This window comes from Pleurodeles waltl, chromosome 1_2 (genome assembly GCF_031143425.1).
Source record: "Pleurodeles waltl isolate 20211129_DDA chromosome 1_2, aPleWal1.hap1.20221129, whole genome shotgun sequence".
Taxonomy (NCBI): domain Eukaryota; kingdom Metazoa; phylum Chordata; class Amphibia; order Caudata; family Salamandridae; genus Pleurodeles; species Pleurodeles waltl.
In genome coordinates, this window is record NC_090437.1 from 836404698 (window position 1) to 836421066 (window position 16369).

Consider the following 16369-nt stretch of genomic DNA (forward strand, 5'->3'; position numbering starts at 1 on the left):
GCTTGCCTCTATCTCCTTCTCAATGCTTTCTCCTTACACTCAACCCTGTATTGTGCCTGCCTTCTGTCCTCCTCTCCCTCCTTCTCCCTCCTTCTCACTGCTTTCCACTTGTGCACAGCCTAGTTTTGTGTGTGCCTGCTGCCAGCCTCTCCCTCATTCTATCTGCTTTCTCCTTGCACTCAGCCCGGTTTTGTGTATAACTGCTTCCTGCCTCTGCCTTCTTCTCACTCCTTTCTCCTTGCTGTCAGCCCAACATTGTGTGTGCCTGCTGCCTGCCTTTCCCTTCTTCTCAATACTTTTTCTGTGCCCTCTGCCGTTTTTTTCCATGCTGGCTGCCTTTCTTTCCCTTCTGCTCATTTCTTTTTTCTTGGGCTCAGCCCGGTTTTGTGTGAGCTTTCTGCCTGCCTCTCCTTCCTTCGCACTATGATATGCTTGCACTAAGCATAGGTTTGTCCATGACTTATGCCTGCCTCCCCTCCTTCTCACTGCTTTATGCTTACGCTCAGTCTGGTTTTGTATGTTGCTCCTGCCTGCCTGTCCCTCCTTCTCTATACTTTCTGCTCACACCACTCAGTTTTGTATGTACCTGCTGTCTGCCTCTCCCTTCTTCTCACTGATTTCCCCTTGCTCTTAGCCCGGTTTTGTGCTTGCATGCAGCCTGCCTCTCCCTCTTTCTCACTGATTTCCCCTTGCTCTCAGCCAAGTTTTGTTCCTGGCTGCTGCCTGCATCTCCCTTCTTCTCAATGTTTTCTGCTTGCGCTCAGCCCAGATTTGTATGTACCTGCTGTCCTCCTTTCCTTCCTTTTCACTTCTTTGTCATTGACCTCAACCCAATTTTGTTCCTGCCTGCTGCTTGTTTCCCTCCTTTTCATTGTTTTTTCCTTGATCTCAGGCCAGTTTTGTGTGTGCCTGCTGATTACTTTTCCCTCTTTATGAGAACTTTCTCCTTGTTCTCAGCCCAGTTGTCTGCATGGCTCCTGCCAGCCTCTTCTTCATTTGCTCTTCTTTCTGCTTGCAATCAGCTTGGTTTTGTGCATATGTGATGCCTGTCTCTCCCTCTTTCTCCCCGCTTTGTTTTTGCACTCAGCCCGGTTTTGTCTCTGCTGCTGCCTGCCTCTCCCTCCTTCTCACAGCTTTGTAATTGCACTCAATCTGGTTTTATCCACTCCTGCTGAAGGCCTTTCCCTCCTTCTCATTCTTTTTTCCTTGCACTCATCCCGTATGTGCCTGCTGCCCACCTTTTCCTCCTTCTCACTGCTTTCTGCTTGTGCTCAGCCTAAATTTGTGCTTGACTGCTCCCTGCCTCTCCCTCCTTCTCACTGCTGTGTCCTTGCTCTCAGCCCGGTTCACTGCATGACGCTGTCTTCCTTCCCCTCATTCTCACTGCTTTCTGATCAGGCTGGTTTTGTGCATACCTGCTGCCTGCCTCTCCCTCCTTCTCATGGCTTTGTTTTTGCACTGAGCCTGGTTTTGTCTGTGCCTGCCTTACCCTCCTTCTCCCTGTTTTCTCATTGCAGTCAGCCCAGTTCTGTGTGTGCCTGCTGCCCTCCTTTTCTGTCTTTTCACTGCTTTCTGCTTGAGCTCAGACCTTTTTTTTCTTGACTGCTGCCTGCCTCTCCCTCCTTCTCAATGCTTTCTCCTTACACTCAGCTCAGTTTTGTCAGTGCCTACTTCCTCCCTTTCCCTTCTTCTCACTGATTTTTTCTTGCGTTCAGCCCTGTTTTGTGCATTCCTCCTGCCTGCCTCTCCTTCCTTCTCACTACTTTCTGCATGTGCTCGACCCTGTTTTATGTGTGGCTCCTGCCTGCTTCTATGACCTTCTCTCTGCTTTCTGCTTGTGCTCAGCTGGGTTTTGTGCGTAACTGCCTCCTGTCATCCCAACTTTCGCTGCTTTGTCCTTGCACTCAGCCCTCTTCTGTCCCTGCCTGCCTCTACATTCTTCTCACTGCTTTCCCTTTGTGTTCAGCCTGGTTTTATGCATACATGCTGCCCAGTTTTGTGTGTGCCTGCAGTTTGCTTTCCCTCCTTCAAACTGCTTTGTCCTTGTGTTCAGCCCAATTTTGGTTGTGCCTGCTGCCTGCCTCTCCCTCCTTCTCATTGCTTTCTGCTTGCTGTGAGTCTGGCTTTGTGCATGCCTGCTGCCTGCCTCTCTCCCCTTCTGACTACTTTCAGCTTGTGCTCAGTCCAGTTTTGTGCTTGACTGTTCCCTTCCTCTACCTTCTTCTCACTGCTGTCTCCTTGCTCTCAGCCCAGTTCTGAGCATGACTGCTGTCCTCCTTTCCCCTTCTTCTCACTGCTTTCTGCTCAGCCTATTTTTTTTGCGTGCCTGCTGCCAACCTGTACCTTTTTCTCACTGCTTTCTGCTTGCTGACCACCCAGTTTGTTGTGCGCTTACTGCCTGCCTCTCCGTCCTTCTCACTGCTTTCTGCTTGAGCTCAGCCAAGTTTGTGCATGCCTGCTGCCTGCCTCTCCCTCCGCCTCACTGCTTTCTGCTTGAACTCAGACTGATTCTGTGGTTGCCCACTGCCTACCTCTCCCTCCATCTCACTGCTTTCTGCTTGAGCTCAGCCAAGTTTGTGTATGCCTGCTGCCTGCTTCTCCCTCCGCCTCACTGCTTTCTGCTTGTGCCCAGCCCAAATTCATGCATGACTGCAGTCTGCCTCTTCCTTCATCTCACTGCTTTCTTCTTGTTCTCGGCCCAGTTCTCTAGCCGCCTGCTGCTTGCCTCTACCTCCTTCTCAATGCATTCTCCTTACACTCAGCCCTGTATTGTGCCTGCCTCCTGTCCTCCTCTCCCTCCTTCTCCCTCCTTCTCACTGCTTTCCACTTGTGCACAGCCTAGTTTTGTGTGTGCCTGCTGCCTGCCTCTCCCTCATTCTATCTACTTTCTCCTTGCACTCAGCCCGATTTTGTGTATAACTGCTTCCTGCCTCTGCCTTCTTCTCACTCCTTTCTCCTTGCTGTCAGCCCGACATTGTGTGTGCCTGCTGCCTGCCTTTCCCTTCTTCTCAATACTTTTTCTGTGCCCTCTGCCGTTTTTTTCCATGCTGGCTGCCTTTCTTTCCCTTCTGCTCATTTTTTTTTTCTTGGGCTCAGCCCGGTTTTGTGGGAGCTTTCTGCCTGCCTCTCCTTCCTTCGCACTATGATATGCTTGCACTAAGCATAGGTTTGTCCATGACTTATGCCTGCCTCCCCTCCTTCTCACTGCTTTATGCTTACGCTCAGTCTGGTTTTGTATGTTGCTCCTGCCTGCCTGTCCCTCCTTCTCTATACTTTCTGCTCACACCGCTCAGTTTTGTATGTACCTGCTGCCTGCCTCTCCCTCCTTCTCACTGATTTCCCCTTGCTCTCAGCCCGGTTTTGTGCTTGCATGCTGCCTGCCTCTTCCTCTTTCTCACTGATTTCTCCTTGCTCTCAGCCAAGTTTTGTGCCTGCCTGCTGCCTGCATCTCCCTTCTTCAAAATGTTTTCTGCTTGCGCTCAGCCCAGATTTGTATGTACCTGCCGTCCTTCTTTCCTTCCTTTTCACTTCTTTGTCATTGACCTCAACCACATTTTGTTCCTGCCTGCTGCTTGTTTCCCTCCTTTTCATTGTTTTTTCCTTGCTCTCAGCCAAGTTTTGTGTGTGCCTGCTGATTACTTTTCCCTCTTTATGAGAACTTTCTCCTTGTTCTCAGCCCAGTTGTCTGCATGGCTCCTGCCAGCCTCTTCTTCCTTCGCGCTTCTTTCTGCTTGCAATCAGCTTGGTTTTGTGCATATGTGATGCCTGTCTCTCCCTCTTTCTCCCCGCTTTGTCCTTGCACTCAGCCCAGTTTTGTCTGTGCTGCTGCCTGCTCTCCCTCCTTCTCACAGCTTTGTAATTGCACTCAACCTGGTTTTGTCCACTCCTGCTGAAGGCCTTTCCCTCCTTCTCATTCTTTTTTCCTTGCACTCATCCCGTATGTGTCTGTTGCCCACCTTTTCCTCCTTCTCACTGCTTTCTGCTTGTGCTCAGCCTAAATTTGTGCTTGACTGCTCCCTGCCTCTCCCTCCTTCTCACTGCTGTGTCCTTGCTCTCAGCCCGGTTCACTGCATGACGCTGTCTTCCTTCCCCTCATTCTCACTGCTTTCTGATCAGGCTGGTTTTGTGCATACCTGCTGCCTGCCTCTCCATCCTTCTCATGGCTTTGTTTTTGCACTGAGCCTGGTTTTGTCTGTGCCTGCCTTACCCTCCTTCTCCCTGTTTTCTCATTGCAGTCAGCCCAGTTCTGTGTGTGCCTGCTGCCCTCCTTTTCTGTCTTTTCACTGCTTTCTGCTTGAGCTCAGCCCTTTTTTTCTTTGACTGCTGCCTGCCTCTCCCTCCTTCTCACTGCTTTCTCCTTACACTCAGCTCAGTTTTGTCAGTGCCTGCTTCCTCCCTTTCCCTTCTTCTCACTGATTTTTTCTTGCGTTCAGCCCTGTTTTGTGCATTCCTCCTGCCTGCCTCTCCTTCCTTCTCACTACTTTCTGCATGTGCTCGACCCTGTTTTATGTGTGGCTCCTGCCTGCTTCAATGACCTTCTCTCTGCTTTCTGCTTGTGCTCAGCTGGGTTTTGTGCGTAACTGCCTCCTGTCATCCCAACTTTCGCTGCTTTGTCCTTGCACTCAGCCCTCTTTTGTCCCTGCCTGCCTCTACCTTCTTCTCACTGCTTTCTCTTTGCGTTCAGCCTGGTTTTATGCATACATGCTGCCCAGTTTTGTGTGTGCCTGCAGTTTGCCTTTCCCTCCTTCAAACTGCTTTGTCCTTGTGTTCAGCCCAATTTTGGCTGTGCCTGCTGCCTGCCTCTCCCTCCTTCTCATTGCTTTCTGCTTGCTCTGAGTCTGGCTTTGTGCATGCCTGCTGTCTGCCTCTCTCCCCTTCTGACTACTTTCAGCTTGTGCTCAGTGCAGTTTTGTGCTTGACTGTTCCCTTCCTCTACCTTCTTCTCACTGCTGTCTCCTTGCTCTCAGCCCAGTTCTGAGCATGACTGCTGTCCTCCTTTCCCCTTCTTCTCACTGCTTTCTGCTCAGCCTATTTTTTTGCGTGCCTGCTGCCAACCTGTACCTTTTTCTCACTGCTTTCTGCTTGCTGACCACCCAGTTTTTTGTGCGCTTACTGCCTGCCTCTCCGTCCGTCTCACTGCTTTCTGCTTTCAGTCAGCCTAGTTTTGTTCATGCCTGCTGACTCCCTATCTCTCCTTCTCACAGTTTTGTCCTTGCGCTAAACCTTGTTTTGTCTGTGCCTGTCATTCCCTTCTTCTCCTTGTTTTTTTCTTGTGCTCCATCTGGTTTGGTCTGTGTTGTCTGCCCTCCTTCCCCTTCTTCTCATTGCTGTCCCCTTGTGCTCAGCCCAGTTTTGTGCATGCCTGCTGCCAGCTTCTCCCTATTTCTCACTGCTTTTTCCTTGCACTCAGCATGCTTTTGTCCATGCCTGCCTTTCATTCCTTCTCATTGCTTTTTCCTTGAGCTCAACCCTGTGTTGTTCGTGCCTGCTCCCTGCCTCTCCCTCCCTTTCACTGCTTTCTCCTTGCACTCAGCCCAGTTTTGCATGTACCTACTGCCTGCCTCTTCCTCTTTCTCACTACTTTCTTCTTGCTCTTAGCCCCGTATTGTGGCTGCCTGCTGTCCTCCTTTCTCTCCTTCTCACTGCTGTCTCCTTGTGCACATCCTGGTTTTGTGCATGCCTGCTGCATGCCTCTCTCTCTTTCTCACTGCTTTCTCCTTGCACTCAGCCTGGTTTTGTGCATGACTGCTGCCTGCCTCTGCCTCCTTCTCACTCCTTTCTTCTTGCTCCCAGGCCGGTGTTCTGTGTGATTACTGCCTGCCTCTCTCTTCTCATTGCTTTTTCCTTGCCCTCAGCCTCATTTGGTCCGTGCTTCTCTCTTCCTTTTCCTTCTACTCATTGCTTTTTCCGTGGAGTCAGCCCTGTTTTGTATGTACCTCCTGCCTGCCTCTCCTTCCTTCTCACTTTTATCAGCTTTTGCTCAGAACAGTTTTGTCTGTGACTTTTGCCTGCCTTCCCTCCTTTTCAGTGCTTCCCACTTGTACTAGTTTTGCATGTGGTTCCTGCCTGCCTTTCCCTCCTTCTTTCTACTTCCCGCTTGCACACAGCTCAGTTTTATACATACCCGCTGCCTGCCTCTCCCTCCTTCTCACTGATTTCTCCTTGCTCTAAGCCTGGATTTGTGCATGCCTGCTGCCTGCATCTCCATTCTTCTCACTGTTTTCTGGTTGTGCTCAGCCAAGGTTTGTATGTACCTACTGGGCTCCTTTTGCTTCTTCTCTCTTCTTTGTCCTTGTGCTCAACCAGGTTTTGTCCTTCCTGCTGCCTGTGTTTCCCTCCTTCTCATTGCTTTTTCCTTTCACTCATCCCAGTTTTGTGTGTGCCTGCTGCTCTCTTTCCTCCCCTTATGACTGCTTTTCTCTTTGTGTTCAGCCCAGTTGTGTGTGTTGTTCCTGCCTGCCTCTCCCTGCTTCTTTCTACTTTCTGCTTGTTATCAGCTCGTTTTTGTGCATATGCAATGCCTGCCTCTCCCTCCTTCTTACTGCTTCGTCCTTGCACTCAGCCTGGTTTTGTCTATGCTCACCTCTCCCTACTTCTCACTGATTTCTCCTTTTCTCAGCCTGGTTTTGTGAGTGCCTGCTGTCTTTCTTTCCCTCCTCACTGCTCTGTCCTTGTGCTCAGCCCAGTTTTGTGTCTAAGTTTTTCAAACGTCTCTTTTTGTAATAGCATATTGCATGCAGCGAGTTTCGTCCTCAAGCTCTGAAAGACAGTATCCCTTTAGGGAAGTTATTGCGAGCTAAAATAATTTGCAGTACAGACAAAGATTTTGAGATAATACAAAAAGAGAACTTTGGAAGACTTAGACTGCGAGGCTATTCAGATTTGACATTAGAGATGGCAAGAAATAAAGTCAAATTACATTCTAGAGACTCTCGGCTATTCGATATAGAAGATCAAAATAAAAAATAATAATAAGAAGAGAAGTAATAAGGCAGGAACACGTACTCAAAGATTTATTATCACATACAAATACATCACACTGTCAGATTAGAAGAATACTCAGTAAGCACTGGCATGTATTAAAAAGTGATCCTGTGATAGGGATGGATATATCCAATAGACCTCAGTTTACATTCAGAAGAAGTAGATCTATGAGGGATATATTGGTCAAAAGTGATATTAGGAAACAAGATAAGGAAAAGACATGGTTGCAATTACAGGATGGTTTTTATAAATGCTCTAGGTGTAAAGCATGTAAAAATGGAGAAAATATAAAATCTTTAGTGCTCGGACAGAGAATGGTACACAAAATTAACGGGCGATACATGTGTAAGAGTGATTTTGTGGTTTATATCTTAAAGTGTAGTTGTCCTAAATGGTATTTAGGGAGCACAAAATTGCAGGTGCACAAGCGAATTTTACAACATTTACGAGCAATATTAAATAAGTATGATATTTACCCTGTGGCACGTCATATGCATGATGTACATGATGGCAATTTGGATCAAATTAAATACAGTGTGATTGATGGAATAAAAAAATATATCGGAGGTGGTAATAGAGAGTTGAAATTGAGAATCTTGGAATCAGAGTATATAATTATGTTAGACACTAAAGAACCAAGTAGGTTGAACAGTAGTGAGGAACTGCATATACATCTGTAGTAAATGTGTAATCTTAACAGTACTGAGGATGATAGGTGTGCTTATATATACAATGAACTGAAAAATGAAACATTTGAGCAAATGCATATATTAATGTGGCACACTTAAGAAATGGATTATATATGAATTTTATGTAAATTTTCAAAAAGTTGTTTTGTATGATTTCTGTTCTCTGATATTAGAAAATTGTGTATACATGTTATTTTAAGTTGTGTTCTTTGGTTAGGATGTAAGAAATCGTCAGGCTTCAATGACGTTTGAAAGACAATTGTAGAACTATTGTTGTTGTTGTACACATTTTCACGAAGAATATATTTTTCAATGGGTTAAAATAAATGATTTTCATGTATTCACTATACAAAAACAATTTAATTATAGCCATTGAATTGAACAACAAAAAATTGAATTAATTTGATTCAATGCTGAGATATTTTTTTGAATGTACGATATAAAATGTGAGTCCAAGATGGCGACCGCGAGGTTGACAAAGGTGGAGAATGGCGAAACGCGTTCCTTGGCAAGTCAATAAATATTTTTTTTACAGCAGCTGTGGAGTGCCATATTCCTTTGTGGATTTTGAAGGAAAAGTGTTCATTTGGATGCTGTGGGGCGCGTATGGTACTGGTACCACCAACGATTCACAGCAAACAAGACACGCCGCACTCAGTGTTCATATATATATATATATATATATATATATATATATATATATATATATAACCTGCTGATGGTTGCCAGTTGGTAGTTAAAAAATATATATATATTGTTTTCGCATTAGGGAAAATGGGACTGGACTGGAAAAAACTCTTAATTCAAAATACAGTAAATGATACTGACAACAGATTAACATTATTTAGTTTATATCTGTAAACAAAATTCTTGCCTCTAAAAGGATAAAATCGTGCTTCCTTTCGCATCAGCCTTTACTTTTTTAAAATTAAATTTCGTTAAAAGAATAAAAAATAGTTTCAAAGAATACTATGAATTGAATTGTTTGCTTAAAATGTACAGTGTTTATATTATTTAAGCCAAACTACAACTGCCCTGCTCATATGATGCAATGGGAGATGTATCTCCCAGTAAATGGCAGACATATGAGAGCAAGGCTCTTCCTTTATTTCCTGTTATAAATAACCCTTATATATAAATGTAGTAAATGAACAAAAATAATTGTGGCACATTAATTAACAAATCATGCAGCGCAGAGAAAAAAGGCAGGAGTGTGCTGTACATAGGAACCATTGCATCGTGGTGCAAGGGTGGCTGCATTGCAGACAGGATTGTTTTTGTGCAGGAAGGACACCTTCCTACACAAAAACAATCCTCTAAGGCTTTTTTTTTCCTTCGATATGTGCTGCAGAATGTGGCACATATAAAAGAGGAAAAAGTGAGGAGAAATAAACATATTTCTTCTCGTTATGAATTCCCTGGGGAGGTGTAGCATTTTGATGCATTCCCATGTCTACCAGTAATGGTAAATCTGGGAATGCACCACAATCCACGGGTGGATGCATCGAAACACCCATGCCCCACCCATGGAGTGCCTGCTATGGGGAGAGTAACGCAACGCAGAAGCTTGTGCTGCATTGCTTTACTCTGGAATTATGCAAGGTGGCCTTGCATGGCTTGATAAATCCAACTTAGGTTTTGTGTTGCCATTGCCCTGCTTTGCGTTGCACAAAGGTGAGACAAAACCTACATAAATATGCTGCTTAAAATGTAGCTTCTTCTAACAATTTGTATTCAAAATAGGAAGGGAAATCAACATGGTAGCTTTATTTGTCCCATAGCCAATGTTTATCTTTGAGGGCACATATTCAAATATCAAGCACACTGCTGTAAGTATGTAAACTGGTAATTCTTCTTAGCAATGTGTGAACTTCATTAGGAGAAATTTAATTTTCATTAAAACGTAGCCACAATGTCTAATCAAATACAAATATTTGATAGTGGAAAGGAGAGGCATATGTGTCTCGCTGCTAAAAAACGATTATTCAACTTAGTCTGTATGCCAAAGTAGAACAGTGTTCCAAATGTCAGCTGTAATTAACTCAAAGTGTGATTCCAAAGTTGAAATATTGATGTTGCTAAAAAAATAACATGCTGTATTTCTTTAACTCATAAAAAATGAACAAATGCAAGGAACACATTTAGAAGTGTGTTTTTTGTGAGCACTTGGTATTTATGAAATATATGTGAAATGTAGGAGAAATTCTATATTTGAAGAATCCAAGAAAAGCATTTTCCTCTTACTCTTCTCATTTACATTTTTCCAGGAAAGGCAAATCAGTAGCTAAGTATATTCTAGCAGAAGTGCACATGTGCTTGTTATGTAAACAGGGAATCTTCTATTCAGGAAGAAATAAAGACAATTGTAATTACATTATATGAATAATGATCCAGACAGGGGCGGCTCCTCCACAATGGCAGAGGAGCATCACCCCACTGGCTAAGAGCCAGCAGCAGAAAAATAAAACAATATTTGAATATCGTTTTATTTTTGTGCTGCTGGCTCAGCCAGCAAGTGCAGGGAGGTGAGGGGCTAGGCCTCAGGAGGAGGGAGGGGGATGTGCAATTGTGTGCACTAAGTGTGTGTGTGTGTTTGGACAGCCTAAGACGGTCATCCAAACACACATGCGCACTTATGTTTCTCCAGCTCGGCTGTGTACACAGCCGGGCTGGAGAAACTGCACAGGCCCAGGGGTTGTGTCTGAGTGGCAGTCAGTGCCACTTAGACCAATCCTGATGCTGCTTACATGCTAAGTTTAGCATGTAAGCAGTGCCAGGTTTGCTGGGGAGCCTCTTCTGGTGTCCCGGTGAATGCTGGGACCCAAAAACAGGAACAGAGGATGAGCAAGGCAGCAGGAGAGGATGGTGGCGGCAGCGACTGGTAAGGTTTTTTTTACATTTAATTTATTCCCCAACTCTTCCACGTTGTCCTCCCTGCCCTTCCCCTTGATATCTGCAGCAGCCACAGCCACAGCCACAGATGGATCCAGAGAAGTGTCATATTTTTATAATCTAAATTCACGGTGTTGTTCAAAAATATAATATAGCCAGGGGCTACTAATGATGCGCAGACATGCAGGTGTTTGTGCATGCATGGCCAGTCAAAAGGAGCATCTATAACATGCTCAAACATATCAAATGTTATGGATCTCATAGGGAGAGCTACAAGTCTCAAATCTCATCGCCAGAGCTGAATGGGTGTAACTAAGTGCCTTTACTGAAGCCTGTAAGACTGAGGGTCCCAACCATTGGATACTCCCAGGCAAGACTGAGCTGTCAGAGCAAATGTGCAGAAGGCAAGGCGAAAGACCTACAAAAGGAATGATTACACAATGTCATAGCTTCAACCAGTATCACTCCTTTTATTAGTCATACAACATTCCCCTAGTGTATGTACAGTAGGAAAAGCAGGTTACATACATGACAATAGAAAGATGACTATTCGTACACATCGTAAACTAAACATATACTACATGTTTGTATATCAATGATTTGAAGGCAGTTTGAGAAAAAGTAAAGTTCCTATGAACCTCTCACCAAGCTCCCTCAAGAGTGCAATATGGAAATGTGCCCAGCCATATAGGTTTGCAGAAGAAACAAGTTTGATGTTTTATGTTTAAAGGACAATTGACAATTGCACTCCTCCAGGACAGAAGCACACTGTTTCGTGTCTCTCACCTGACTGTTCACAGAGGTAAGGTCATATCACAGCTCGGTATTGTGGACACTGTAGTTAGTGGTAGTAAATCATGCCTTTAGCATCCTAGTCCTATTGAACCATAGCTGTTAGACTGCATAGACCAGCTACATTACCTGACCAATGAGGGGGTGCTTATTACAAAGAGTAATTACAGGGGTGCCCCTCAAACTGTTCCAAATGGTTCAGCAATAAAACACATATAAAAATTGTTTTAGTGGAAAGTAATTTTCCTGCGTCCCCACTTGTGAATTGATGACCAGTCTACCAGAGGTATCCTCATACTTGAAGTTTCAATAATAGCTCACAAATTCTCCAAACTCAAGGCAATAAAATAGCATGTTCTGATAGACTTTTAGCGGTCAGAAATGCAGCTGCATGCAGCCAGAGTCCAAATACCACAAGCATCTGAGACATAAGCTGATTGTGAATGCCCAACTGGCTAGTGGAATAGATTGCTGGTAAGGAGGAGCAGTGACAGGCATTCAGCTGAAGGATAATGATGAGTCACTCTCACCTTATGGGCCGTACGGTACAGTAGCAACAAGCACAAAAGGTCTCAGCATTGATGACAGAAATCTCATTAGAAACTCTTCCCACCAGCATGATCCCTTAAGAAAATCTATGAGACTTGGCATAAGACTCCTAACATGCTCATGCTTCCTCACGGTGATTGAAATGCTAAGAGAGTATACATATAGCGGTTCTGCCAGCTGAAGTCCTCCAATCCCCTAGAGCGTTCTGCAATGCTTCCCATACCACCTTATTTTTAAATCAGTGTGAGTCTAGCATCCGTCCCTTATTTAGAACCAGAATGAGCTGTGTTTACCTTATTGGACCTTTTCTCAAGGTGAATTTTAGCCTTAAGCTTGAATAGTAACCTACAACAAACGCAGAACCTAGGACCACAGATGCTGGAGGAGAGGCACTACAAGGACTCAAGAGTTCCCTAGTGACCTCCCAAAGCATCCTGTTGAAAGGAAACATACATATTTGGAATGTGCCCCTTGAATTTATGGTCTGTTCAATACAAGGAGGGTTTACAGCTATGGGGACAGATGTAGGAAATTCCTGAATTGCGACTTGCAAATAGCGAGTCAGAGAGACTCGCAATTTGCGAGTCGCAATTCAGGATGGTGTCCTTGACACCATCTGTGACTCGCAAGGGGGTCGCAAAGGCCCACCTCATTAATATTAATGAGGTGGGTCACAATTTGCAACCCCCTTGAGACTCACAGCACTCACAGGGATGGTGGCCTGCTGAAGACAGCAGACCACCATGTCTGTGACTGCTTTTAGATAAAGCAGTTTTTTTTTGTTTTGTTTTGTAATGCACCCCGTTTTCCTTAAAGGAAATTAAAAAATGAAACATTTTTGTGTCATTTTTTCAGTTCAGGCAGTGGTCCATAGAAAAATGTTTTTCATGCCATTTACAAAGGGGAAGGGGCCTCATGGGGACCCCTTCCCTTTTGCGAATGGGTTACCACCAGTGTGACACTGGTGGTAACAGCGATTGCTTTGCGACCATGTTCGCGGTCACAAAGCAATGCAGCATTGCGCTGAGACTCGCAATTAGGAAGGGGAACACCCCTTCCTAATTGAGACTCGCAGTTCAGTTTTGCGTTACCGACTCGCAAAACGGGAATTGGGCCTCGCGATGTGGGTTTTGCGACGTGCAAAACCTTTCCTACATCTGGCCCTTGGTCTCTGGACTGGATGAGTGGCACCTTCCAAAATCCCACATAAATGTATAACTTTAGGCCATGCCTGGGTGGTGCATACTGCCCTAAATGGTCATTAAGGGCTAGAGAGGGCCTGCCCCCTGCTGTTTGCAAGCATGATGGGTTTCTGTCAGTTTTAGCAAAGGTCAGCCTAACAGAATCTCATTATGTTCAGATTAGGCAGTCAGGTGCCTTAAACAAACTAATGATCAGGCACCTGGCAGCCTGGACCACACTTTTCCAATTTCACAACTCTAAGGGATGACTTCATAAGCCCACAATGCCCTCTTAGTTGCCAACTCATGATGAGGGGGAGTGCCATTGATATAATCTGACTTGAGTGCTTCAGGTTTAAATTATGAAGTAACCAGGGAAGGTCCTCCTCTCAACGGTTGATCCATGACAAGGTAAGCCAATGAGAGAAGGCAGCGCTATGTTCCCTCCGTCCTTCCCTTTCCTAAGACTGAAAGAACCACCAAGGTCTTTCTGCTGTGGATAGGTGGGTGTCAGTATGTGTGCATGTAACTGGATAATTGGATGGGTGGAAGTTAGTTGACATATGGGTGCCCACCCCACTATTCAGCAACAATACAGGCCACCACTGTAGATTTCAGATTTCCTCATGGAATGCCATATATTGTACTGATGCCTGAGACCTATCAATTGCTTCTGTGGAACCATTCTGGTATACCATACAGTGAGGTCAAAGTTGCACCTATATGGGCTAATGTCATGGCTTAAGATTTCCAGGCAATGCCAGGGGTCATGTGAACAGTCAAATAGCATATCTATACACAGACCTAGCTGTGAGCTAGTTATGGAAGAGTGCAGGCAGCCAGTACCTCTTTAACCCAGAATTAGCATAGGCAGTATTATGCCTGCGAGGCTGGGCACATCAAGATGTACCACTTCTGAGAGCAAGCAGTGCTGCTCTGTCAAAGAGGTGTGTGTTTGTGTGTGTGTGTGTGTGTGTGTGTGTGCGCGTGTGTGGGGGAGCTGGGCACGTGTGTGTGTGTGAGAGAGAGAGAAAATGGGAACAGCACAGAGATAAAGTGGTAGATAGGTTTATGCATGGAGGAAACAGGCAGCCAGAATGATGGAGAAGTGCTGCACCCTCTCATAAAGTGAGTCCTGTTGGAAAACTCATTTTAGAACTTGATAATTCAATCAGGGGTCAATTACCAGACTTTGGGCCTTATTACAAGGCTGGTGTTCTGAAGAGCACCAGCCTTGCGGTCGGACCGCTGCAGCTGTGGAGGTCCTACCACCACATTAGGAGGTTGGTGAACAGACAAGTCAACCTACTGCCCTCCCCACCAGGATCCTAGATCTCGATGGGCTGACGGCGGTCCTGGTTGTAATCAGCCAGGGCGGTGCTGAACTCAGATCTGCCCTGCTGATTACAACCTTGTTCTCTGCCCGTCTTTTCATGGCGTTATGACCGCCATGAAAAGGCTGGCAAAGAACAAGTGCACGGGGCCAGGGGGGGCTCTCTGCACTAACCATGCCCATGTTATGGGCAGTGCAGGGATCCACATGTCCAGCATCTTCAATATGCGTACTGTCTGCTGTGCAAACAGTGAGCATTTCGAGTGTGCTGGTGTCCCCTGCGTGCAACAGCATTTCTGCCGGCTCTATTATGAGCTGGCGACAATGCTGTTTCACCTTTCCCACTGGACTGACCGGCAGAAGCTGTGGTTTCCAGCGGTCGGCCCAATGGGAAAGTCATAATGAGGCCAGCAGGGAGGTCATCAGCACCATGGTGACCTTCTCATCTGGAGTTTGGCGGACAGATGATTCCGTCCACCAAACTCATAATCAGCTACTTTATGTATATTCTGTTTGAGCTTAGGGGCTCAATAACTCTAATGTGTTCATGTATGAGAGCTTTATTCTCTTTTTTATGGTTTTTAATATGGAGTTTGCACTCTTAGGCCCTGATTTTACATCTAAAACTACTGCTGGAGAAGGCTGGAGAAAGTAGATCATATGTGGAACGCCTTCGTAATGCCTGGGGTGTAGAACATATTTTTATACCTGTGGAGGACATGAGAAATGTAAATAAATCTGCAAATGCACATTTCTGCTAAATGCAGGCATGAGAATTGTCACTCATGCAGCTAATCTGCTGGAGCATGAATGAAGCAGGAGTGTGCCTTGAAATCTACAACTTGCGTAGATCATCATGAACTTTTTTGGCAACATTTTTTAAAATTCTTGATATAAACATAAGATGCATAGTTTCTGCTGTTCAAAATCTTTTGAAAATCTGGCCCAGTGCAATGATGTCATTAGCCCACACATTTCATACTGATAATGATATCATTAGACTGTGGAAGAAGAAACTGGAACTATCCCCAATGAAGATAAAACAAGAGCTACAAAGTCTAATGTTCATCCTTTACATGTTTCAAAACATGCACTACAGCTATGGTGCTCTGCAGACGTATTAACTCCAAAATATCGAAAAACACTGTTTCGTCAAGGTACGAAGTCATACGGGAGTATAGAGTTAATATTGTTCACGACGTATCTACTTACCTACTGTTACCTCATCCAAATTTGAAAACAATGCAATTTTTCAGGATTATTTTGTGCAGGGGGATTTATGGGAAGGAGGTCATGTAAACCGTTTTACAAGATAAAGTACTGCCTAGATTGAGAGAAAGAGAGAAGATGGATAAACGAGAGTTTGAAGGTTGAAAAGCACCGTAGCCAGACTGGTAAACCTATCACTTTAACCTTTGGGTACAGTAGTATTTATGGCAGCTCTGGAATACCACTGGAACATGAGTTTTCAACCATGCTGGTGGTAACGCGTCCTTTTATGTTAATTTATTACACATTAGGACTCGTTTTAGGCCAATGAATCTTTTGACCCAGTTGAGAGACACCATAGGACGAGACAGCTGAACAATATATCAATCAATATATCAATGATGTCATCAATATTTATCACCACAATACATTTCACTTTAGTCAAAGTCATTAATCAAAATTTAGCGACGCAACCATGACCTTTCAATCATGAATAACCACACCTTTATTAGAATTTTATGTATTTTACTCCCTATTGAATACAATCTACGAGCAAAAGAGTCAATCTCAATACCAGGAAACATAATAGCATAGTCACAATATGGCAACTGTGATAAGATTTCATTAACGAGAGAATCACAAACATAAGAACATAGCACAGCGTATACATAGATCAGAATACAGCAGAATGTCATTTACGTATCAAATCAGCATAGCATAATGTCAGTCATTGGTCTATT